At 38.9% G+C, this 10,261-nt stretch overlaps 1 pseudogene; it reads left to right on the forward strand.

The window, feature by feature from the left end:
• Positions 1-2,813: 2,813 nt before the first annotated feature.
• LOC100405692 (RING-type E3 ubiquitin-protein ligase PPIL2 pseudogene) lies at positions 2,814-5,801 on the forward strand (annotated as a pseudogene).
• Positions 5,802-10,261: the final 4,460 nt, after the last annotated feature.

Genomic DNA, 10,261 nt, shown 5'->3' on the forward strand with positions numbered 1-10,261 from the left:
AAGATCCACTGTCTGAAGCATTTATCATTTCTATGTGTTGGAAACCTTTCAAATCCTCTTTTTTAACTATTTTGAGATATGTAATATACTATTGTTAATAATTACTAGTTACCCTACTGTACAACTGAACCTTAGAACTTAGTTCTTCTATATAACTGTTTCCACAACCTGCCTGTCTTCATGCCCTCATGCCCTCCAACACACACATCCTTCCCAGCCACTGATAATTATCATTCTACTCTCTACCTCCATGAGATTGACTTTTTAAGCTTGCACATAGCAGTGAGAACATGTAATATTTGTCTTTGTGTCTGTTTTATTTAACTTAACATAATGTCCCCCAGTTCCACTCATGTTACTGCAAATGACAAGATTTCATTCTTCTTTATGGCAAAATAGTATTCAGTTGTATCTGTGCGTGTATTATCCTTATCTATTCATTTATCCATTGATAGATGCTTAGGTTGATTTCATATCTTGGTTATTGTCAATAGTGTTGCAATAAACAAAGGGGGTATAGGTATCCCTTTGACATGCTGATCTCTATCCCTTTGGATATATACCCAGTGGTGATTGTATGATTGATTGATTGATTGATTGATAGATAGATAGATTGTATAATGGTTCCATTTTTAGTTTTCTGAAAAATCTTCACACTGTGAGTCATAATGACTGTACTAATTTGCACTCCTACCAACAGTATATAAGACTTTCCTCTGTTTTTTGCATCCTCACCTGCATCTGTTTTTTTCTTTTTGATAGTAATTATTATATAACTCAGGTAAGATGATCTATATCTCACTGTGGTTATAACATGCATTTCCCTGATGATTAGTGATGTTGAGCATTTCTTTGCCTATTTGTTGACTACAAGTACAGTTTCTTCTAAGAAATGTCTGTTCCGATCCCTTGCCTGCTTTTAAATGGGTTTGTCTGATTTTTTGCTGTTGAGTTATTCATATATTCTGGATATTAGTTCCTTGTCAGACCAATAATTGGCAAATGTTTTATTCCTATTCAACAGGTTGTCTATACCTTCTGTTTATTGTTTCCTTTGCTATACAGACAATTTTTAGTTTGGTATAGTTCCAGTTTTCTATTTTTGTTTGTGTTACCTATGCTTTTGATGTCTTAGCCATAAAATCTTTTCCTTGACCAATGTCCTGAAGTGTTCACCCTGTTCTTCGTCCTCAACCAACTTCATAGTTTTGAGTCTTATGTTTAAGTTTTTAGTGTATCTAGACTTGATTTTGTACATGGTGAGTGAGAGGGGTCTGGTTTCATTCTTACGTACATGAATATCTGGTTTTTCCAGCAAGATTTATGGAAGATGGTGTGTTTTCCTCAATGTATGTTCCTGATGTCTTTTTCAAAAATCATGATTCTAAATATGTAGATTTATTTCTGGGTTTTCTATTCTGTTTCATTGGTTTATGGTATCTGTTTTTATACCATTACCATTCTGTGTTGGTCACTAGAGTCTTGTGAAATATTTTGAAGTCAGATAGTGTGATGCTTCTAGCTTTGTTCCGTCTTAGAATTCACTACCAGGATGGTATCTACCATCATGAAAATGCATAAAAGTATACAGCTCCCTGGTAGAACAAAAAAAACTGAGGAAGAGAAAGGAGTCAAATGTTACCACTACAGAAAGCCACCAAACCACAATGATAAACAATAAGAAAGAAACAAAAGATATACAAAGGATATACAAAAAAAAAAAATCTAAAACCAGGAATAAGTCCTCATCTATCAATAATAACCTTGAATATAAACAGATTAAATTATCTACTTAAGAGAAATAGACTGGCTGAATGAATTAAACATGAGCTAACTATATGCTGCCTGCAACAACTCATCATTTGTAAAGACACAGACATAATGAAAGTAAAAGGATGAAAAAAGACATTTCATGCAAATATAATTTGCACCCAGATACATAAAGCAAATATTATTAGATCAAAGGGAAAAGAGAGACTAAAATACAATAATAATTGGGGCTTCAGTCTTCAGCATTAGACAGATTACCTAGACAGAAAATCAATATAGACACATTGGATTTAAACTACACTTTGGAACCAGTGGACCTAATAGGTATTTACAAAAGATTTCATCCAACAGTTACAGAATACACATTCTTTCCAATGGCACAAGCAACAATCTCCAGGACAGACCATATATTAGGATACAAAAGGAATCTAAAAAGTTTAAAACAATTGAATTCATATCAAATATCTTCTCGGACTACAATGGAATGAAAATAGAAATCAATAACAAGAATTGTGACATGTCTAAAGTACACAAAAATTAAACAACATGGAAAAACTTTATTTCCTGGCTTTAAGGATTCTGCTGAGAAATTTACTATTAGTCTGATAAGGGTTCCCTAATACGTAATTGATTTTCTCTTGCTGTATTTAAAATTCTCTCTTCATTTTTGACTTTTGACATCTATAATTTTCCACGGAGAAGAACGTTTTAGGTTGTATCCATTTGAGATCTGTAAGCTTATTGTATCTAAATGTCTAAATCTCTTGCTATACTTGAGAAATTCCCAGCTATTATTATTTCACTAAATATATAATATTATATATATGGTGGCAGGTCCTTGGGCCCCTAGGTAGTGTGCATCACATCATTAATGGCAGTAGCAATGTTGGGACAACCTTTGAGGTCCCAAGCAGGATGCATTGCTGTTAGCAATGGTGGTGATAAGCTGGACAGGTCATTTCCCAAGTGACATATGTGGGTTTGTTATGGTGATGGTGGCAGCAGGCTGTGTGGACCTGTCCTCAAGTCCCCAGTAGGGGTGCATGGATGCCAAATATTGTGAACAAAGTGGGGTTATCTCCAGGTCTCCAGAGTGCGTGCTTGGGTACCACTGACAGATGATCTATGTTAGGCCCCTTGATGGTATGCACATGTACCAAGAGTGGCCAACAGGGTGGGGCAGTCCTCAGGCCCCTGGCTGTGTGGTTGGACACTAAGAGGGTCAGTGCCAGGCAGTGTAGGTCTGTCTTCAAGTCCCTCTGAAAATGTGCACAGGAAAAGACTGTGGTGGGTGGGGGTGGGTTTGGGGCGATCCTCAGGCCACCAGACAGCATGCTCAGGCACCAGCAGCAAAGTTGTGTCTTTTGTCAGACCTCCTGATGATGCATCCACATGCCCAGAGTGACAGATGCAACTGGATGACTTCGAGGTCCCCAGGCAGCATGCTTGAACACTAGGAGAGGAGCCATAGGCACAGAGACAGGCTGTGGAGGGCAACTCAGGGCAACTCCCAAACCCCTCAGTAGCATGATCAAGTGGTGGGAGTAGCAGTGGTAGGTAGGCAGAAACTGTCCTCAGCGCATGTGAATGTTTGCTGCAGCTCTGCTATTATGGGTGGTGGGGTTGCTGTCAGTGGCAGTGGTCCCCAGCTGGTGGCTTTCACGCTCTGTGTTGCATTGCCTTGGCTCCTTTAGTCCAGGTGCCAACCTCCCAAGTGTGCTCCACCTGTTACCTGGAGTGTTAGACTGTGTGGGCTTCAATGCTGGGGACCTGTCTGTACTCACAGCTGGTTCCACCTTGCATTGTGCCACTGCAGCCTTCCAGGTGGATAGTGGGGGATGTCACTAGGACTCCAGGGATGTGAAAACGTGGGGGATATGCCCCATCGCAGTATGCAGTCTAATGGAAGCTAGGCTCTCAAATTGGTGCCATGTTGCTGCTGCTTCGGTCTTGGAGGATGTGGGACCTAACATGAGCTCCCCCTCTGGAGCAATGCCATCTTATGAACTCCAAACAGCTTGCTATAGTAGTCTCAGGACTTGTGAAGGCTGAGGGGAATTCTCCCATAGCTAGAATTTCAGGAGTCCTCAGCGGCAATGTGGACCACTGGGGATATCTCACTTACCTCCCCCTGCCTCACAACGAAGATATTATGTGGGCTCCCAGCCTATCCCAGAAGGCTGGCTGCTTTGCTGCAGCCTCCTTCCCCGCCTCAGATGTTTCTTGAAACCTCTCTGCTGAATCACAATTCTTTTTTTTTTTTTTTTTTGAGACGGAGTTTCACTCTTGTTACCCAGGCTGGAGTGCAATGGCGCGATCTTGGCTCACCGCAAACTCTGCCTCCTGGGTCAGGCAGTTCTCCTGCCTCAGCCTCCTGAGTAGTTGGGATTACAGGCACGCACCACCATGCCCAGCTGATTTTTTGCATTTTTAGTAGAGACGGGGTTTCACCATGTTGACCAGGATGGTCTCGATCTCTTGACCTCGTGATCCACCCGCCTCGGCCTCCCAAAGTGCTGGGATTACAGGCGTGAGCCACTGCGCCCGGCCCCGCAATATTCTTTTTTAAAGGTTCTATTTGAACTGTGATTATTCATTCACTGTTTTGGTTCTTCTTTGTGAAGGAAGCAAGTGTTGAGTGCCTCTAGTCAGTCATCTTGAAAATCAGTTTCAATACCGGAATGTTGGGAGGTGGTCACCAAACTCTGCAGCAGCTCGGTGGTCTGAGTTATCAGCCATTGCTTTTTCGTGCTCATTAGTCGCCACCACTGTGCCACCATAGGGAAGCGACAGCACCAGAAGGACAAGATGCACGTTACTGGTACTGAATACACTCAGTTTTATGGTGGAAAGAAGCCAGATTTCCCACAAACAAATTTTCGTTGTTTACCTTTTGACCACTGCAGTCTCTCTCTGCAGCCTTTTGTTTACCGAGTCAGCACTAGGAAGGTGTCGTCTTTGGCTGAACATTGTTCCACAGCTTTAAGAAGTACGGGACCAGCCCCAGCAATGGAGAGAAGCTGGACAGGAGGTCCCTGATAAGCCGAACTTTGCCAAGAGCACTGAGGGGAAGTACCACTGCCCGGTGCTGTTCACCGTGTTCACCAACAACACCCACGCCGTGGCCGTGAGGACTACTGGCAACGTCTACGCCTACGAGGCAGTGGAACGGCTCCATATCAAGGCCAAGAACTTCTGGGACCTGCTGACCGAGGAGCCCCTCTCCAGGGAGGACATCATCACTCTCAGGACCCCACCAACGTGGAAAAGTTCCATGTCTCTAACTGCTATCGTGTTAAGAATAACATGAAAATAATAGACCCAGATGAAGAGAAGGCCAAACAGGACCCATTTTACTATCTGAAAAGCACAAATGCCGAGACCCAAGAGACCCTGCAGAAGCTCTACAAGGAGTTCAAAGGGGACGAGATTCGGGCAGCCATCGGGAAGGTCTGGGAGAAGAAGAAAGTGGACGCGCTGAAGGCTGCCCACTATTCCACAGGGAATGTCAGCGCTTCCTTCGCCTCCACCTGACCGCGATAGTTCCCAATACCACACACTAAGCAGCCGCCATCGACCAGGACATGCTCTGCTACCAGTTTGTGAGGAAGAAGTGTTATATGCAGCTGCACACCAACAGGGCGACCTCGACCTGGAGCTGCACTGGGACCTGACACAGAAAACCTGAGAAAACTTCAACAGGCTTTGCAAGAAGCATTATTATGATGGCACCATCTTCCACAGAGCCATCCGGAACTTTGTGCATCCAAGGAGACGACCCCACAGGCACCGGCATAGGTGGGGAGTCATATTAGGGGAAGCCTTTCAAAGACGGCTTCCGGCCCAACCTCTCACATGCCGGCGGCTGCATCCTCAGCATGGCCAACTCGGGGCCCAACAGCAAGTCTCAATTCTTCATCACATTTCACTCCTGTGCCTACCTGGACAAGCAGCGCACCATCTTTGGACGGGTTGTTGGGGGCTCATGTCTCAATTGTCTGTTTCTCCACACATGAATCTAAGTTTAAGTTAGACAGGAACCTTGTTTATAAAGGAACAATAAAAATGTGTTACATGAATTAGCTGGTTAAATATACTTCTTTTCCATTAATATACAATGATCTCTGTTTTTCTTCCAATTTTTACTATTAGTAATATCCCAATAAGTCTAATTTTATCAAATAAACATAATGGAAAGGTACAAAAGCAACTTCAAATAATTAAATTGTATGTAAATAATAAAGAATGTCAAAAACCAAATCACTCTGGAAACTATTTACTTCATATACTGTATAGTGTTACTCTTGTTGGAAAGATATTTTGTCATATTCTACAAACACAATACCTTGCCATAAAACCATGAAGACCCATTTTAACTTTAAGGATACATGCAGAAATTTAAAGAGAGAAGCTACCACATTTTTTTTTGACCAAGTAGATATGTGAACTTATTGCTTAATACCTTTTTTAAGTATCAGAGGTTGTCTCTACATTCAGAAATTAAGAAAAAATAAGCTTATATTATGATGAGAAATACTTTGATTGGAAATAAGAAAGGCCTAGCACTTCAATGAAATAGTTCCTTATATATGGATATTCAAATAGATGCATAAAAATGAATTAATAAAAGAAACATATTAGTGGGATGAGTAATGATAATTTCAAAATGATTATTAAAGAATGATTATTGGGTAGTTTTGTGGAAAGATAGGCAATCAGGCCAAACAACATAGCATATCCATCAAACCTGGATAATTCTATTAAAAAATTCAATAACTTCTCATTAAGTTGTCTCAGCATATTGGTAAACTTTTTTTTTTTTTTTTTTTGAGATAGAATCTCACTCTGTTGCCAAGGCTGGAATGCAATGACACGATCTTGGATCACTGCAACCTCCGCCTCCCGGGTTCAAGTGATTCTCCTTCCTCAGCCTCCTGAGTAGCTGGGATTAAAGGCACCCACCATCACACCTGGCTAATTTTTGTATTTTTAATAGAGAGGGGATTTCACCATATTGGCCAGGCTGGTCTCGAAGTCCTGACCTCAAGTGATCCACTTGCCTCAGCCTCCTAAAGTGCTGGGATTACAGGCATAAGCCACCATGCCTGACTGGAGTAAACCAATTTTTTTAACAGAAAATATTCCCTTGGGAATATTGAAAATGTGGGCTAAGAGTGTGAGTTACTTCAAAGGCATGAGAGTCATTCATTCATCCATGCATCTATCCTTTTAACCATCCATTCATTCTTCCACTCACCTATTTGCTTATCACGTTGGTAGTAAAAGAAATACAAAAATAAATCAGGCCTGGATTTCGTCTTAAAGAAAACATGGCATGTCTATAAATAAATGTCAGACAAGATAGAAAATATGTCTTGATATATTTTTTATTCAAACAATTTGGTGGAAAAGCAACTACTTAAGGCTGGAAAAAGAGATGGTTTTATAAAAAACATAGCTTGCATATTGGAATTTGAAAACTATATAGGATTTGGATGTGCACAGAAATTTGGAAGATGTTTTATTCTTGTTTCTTTAATACCTAATTCTCATACCCTCTGCCCTAGGAAAATTCCTCTCTTTTCTACTTACCATCATAGCTAGACTGAGCCTTAGATTTATGTAAAAAATGGAATAATTTTAAGGACAAAACAAAGAACCTGTAACTATACATTATGAATTCAATAAAATCTATTATACATATTAGGAATCCAATAAAATTTAAATTCAGTAAATGTCAACTACTTAACTGAAACATTCCTCCAAATTCTTTGGCTCTGAAGTGTAGCTAGTGGTTCAAAGAACAGATTCTAGAACTTTCAATCTGTGTAGGTGTGAATTATAGCTCCAGTTCTTGCTAGCTTTGCAACCTGGGGTAAGGAGCTTAATCTCCTATATTGCTATTTTTTCACTTATAAATGGGAGATAACAGTATAATTTTTATAGATTTATTGTGAGGAAAAGATGAGTTAGCATATTTAAATACTAGTTATTATTATATTAACTCAGAAACTGTATTTAGTCTTTTATACAGAGTTTATGCATATGATTTTAGAGATATTTAGTAAGGATCCTTGCCTTAAAAACCACCTTTCCTTGTTCATTTCTTGTCACCTTAATATCGACCATCACAGATTCATTCTATTGCCTTAAATATTTTATGTTTTTCAAAATTCAATTTATAATTTGAGCATGGGGGATAGAATAATGTTTTTCCCCCTCTCTAGTTCCTATTATATTTTCCTCACCCTTGACTCTAATAGACTTCCTTGAACCAAATAGCTAAAGTGATCCTGTTAAAGTGGCATTGATTGACTACCGTTGTGAGACATACCACCTCAAAACATAGAGAATTTAAAAAACAATGATTCATTATTTCTCATGAATTTGTGGGTTAGCTGGTAATATGGCAGGAACCTAATCTAGCTGACCATTTTCTCAACACATAGTACCAATCTGGTCAAGACCTTTCAGAGACACTGACAAAAGCTGGCCAGCATTCCCTCCTCAGAGGTCTGACTTGTTTTGCTTCATAGTACACCTCCTTTGACTTGCTAAATTGAAATATTCTAATCTCTTTTGCCCATCCCTAAGGGAAATAGCTACTTCCTACCTCACTGATATTTTAGTGTTCCCTTTTTTAACCCATTGAGTGACATACTTAATACTTTTATACTTGGTTATAAACATTTATTTATATTCAGTTGTTTCAAGTAACTAGGTGGTTTCTATCTCCAGGCTGCATTCTGAATGGTATGATTCCATCTCTTGATAGGAAGAACTACAAAATACTGTGGTTGTGCTTTTATTCTACCACAAATGGTGAGACAAATCATGACATTTCTTTCCTTAAACTCTTCAAGGCCTTTTTATCTCATTCAGATTAAAAGCTCAAGTCCTGTCAAAGGCCACAATAGCCTCCTTGCTGTCCTTTGAATGAGCTATACTTCTGCCTTAGAGATTTCATGCTTGATTTTCCATCTGCCTAGAAGATTCTTTTCCTAGATGGTTATAGGGCCCACTTTCTATTCGTTTGTTTATTTATTTATCATACTTGTTTCTTATCCTCACAAGTCATTGTTCAAATGTTACTTTCTCACTAAGCCTTCTCTTGAACACCTTATTTGAAATTGAAGCATTCCTCCCAACCAAAATTTAGTACCCCCATTTCTCTTCCTTCTTTCATTTTTTTCTATAGTATGTATAATCATTTAACATATTTTATAATTTATTTACTGCCATCCTCCACTTCTCCCAACCTTAGGATTTAAGGAGAAATATTTTTAACTGTTTTGTTCAATGCTGTTGCACCCAGAATTCAGAGAAGGGTTTATCATAGACATTCTTAATAAATTCATAAAGAAGTTGTTCTTTAGGCTTGTTGAATTAGGATTATTTTCCAATATAGTCATGTGTCACATAATGACTTTTCAGTTAACAACAGACTGCATATAGAATGGTGATCTTATAAGATTATAATACTGCATGTTTACAGTACCTTTTCTATGTTTAATATGTTTCAATACCCAAATATTTACCATTGTGTTACAATTGCCTACAATACTCAGTACAGTAACATGCCATAGAGGTTTGCAGTCTAAGAACAAAAAGCTATACCATATAGTCTAGGTATATAGTAGGCTAGACCATCCATCTAGGTTTGTGTAAGTGCACTGTGTTGTGTTTGCACTACAACAAAATTTCCCAACAATGCATTTCACAGAATGTGTCCCTGTCATTAAGTGATGTATGATGTACATTAAATTATAAATACTGCAATCCAAATGGGTTTATAAGAACTTCTTCTTAAAGTCAAAGGGGTGAAATGGAGAAAACATTAAAACATTAAGACTTTAAAATGACAAATAAAACAGGCTACATAAGGAAGCCACAGAAGAGCTTGATGATAAGAGTAAAAAATACACAAAACCAATCAGCTATAATCCTATTTATAAAACTAGGATGGAGGATATATGGGAAGTGCCTTGGAGTAAACAATATTATATTGGGAGTAAACTATCCCATTTGGTAGTTTTTTTTTTCTTCCAACTCCGCTGCTTGCTATAAATAACATTTTGACAACTTAGCTTTTCTTGCCCTTGAGTTCTACATTTCTAAGTTAAGAAAAATAATTTCATCTAGCTTTTCTCAGAGGATTGGTGTAATAATCAAATGAGATCATGTATGTATAGTGTACGCACAGATATAAGAATGTAGGCAGCTGCTGTTGATGTGACCTCTACTAGATGGGACTAGGATAGCTACAAAAGCAGAATATGCCAAAGAAGTCCCTAGTAAACCCTCTGCCAAAAAAAGTTGAGGCATAGCCATCTTCAGCTTCAGGGTTACTGACTCTTCATCTGGAATGCAATTAGAATAATTACTTTTTAAATCTGTTATGTATTTTGTGTGTGCCATGCCCTTTCCATTGAATTGGAAGTCAACGGTAGTCATTTACCCTTTTTAATTAATTTTATTTTATTTTGCATAT

This window comes from Callithrix jacchus, chromosome 3 (assembly GCF_049354715.1).
Source record: "Callithrix jacchus isolate 240 chromosome 3, calJac240_pri, whole genome shotgun sequence".
NCBI lineage: Eukaryota > Metazoa > Chordata > Mammalia > Primates > Cebidae > Callithrix > Callithrix jacchus.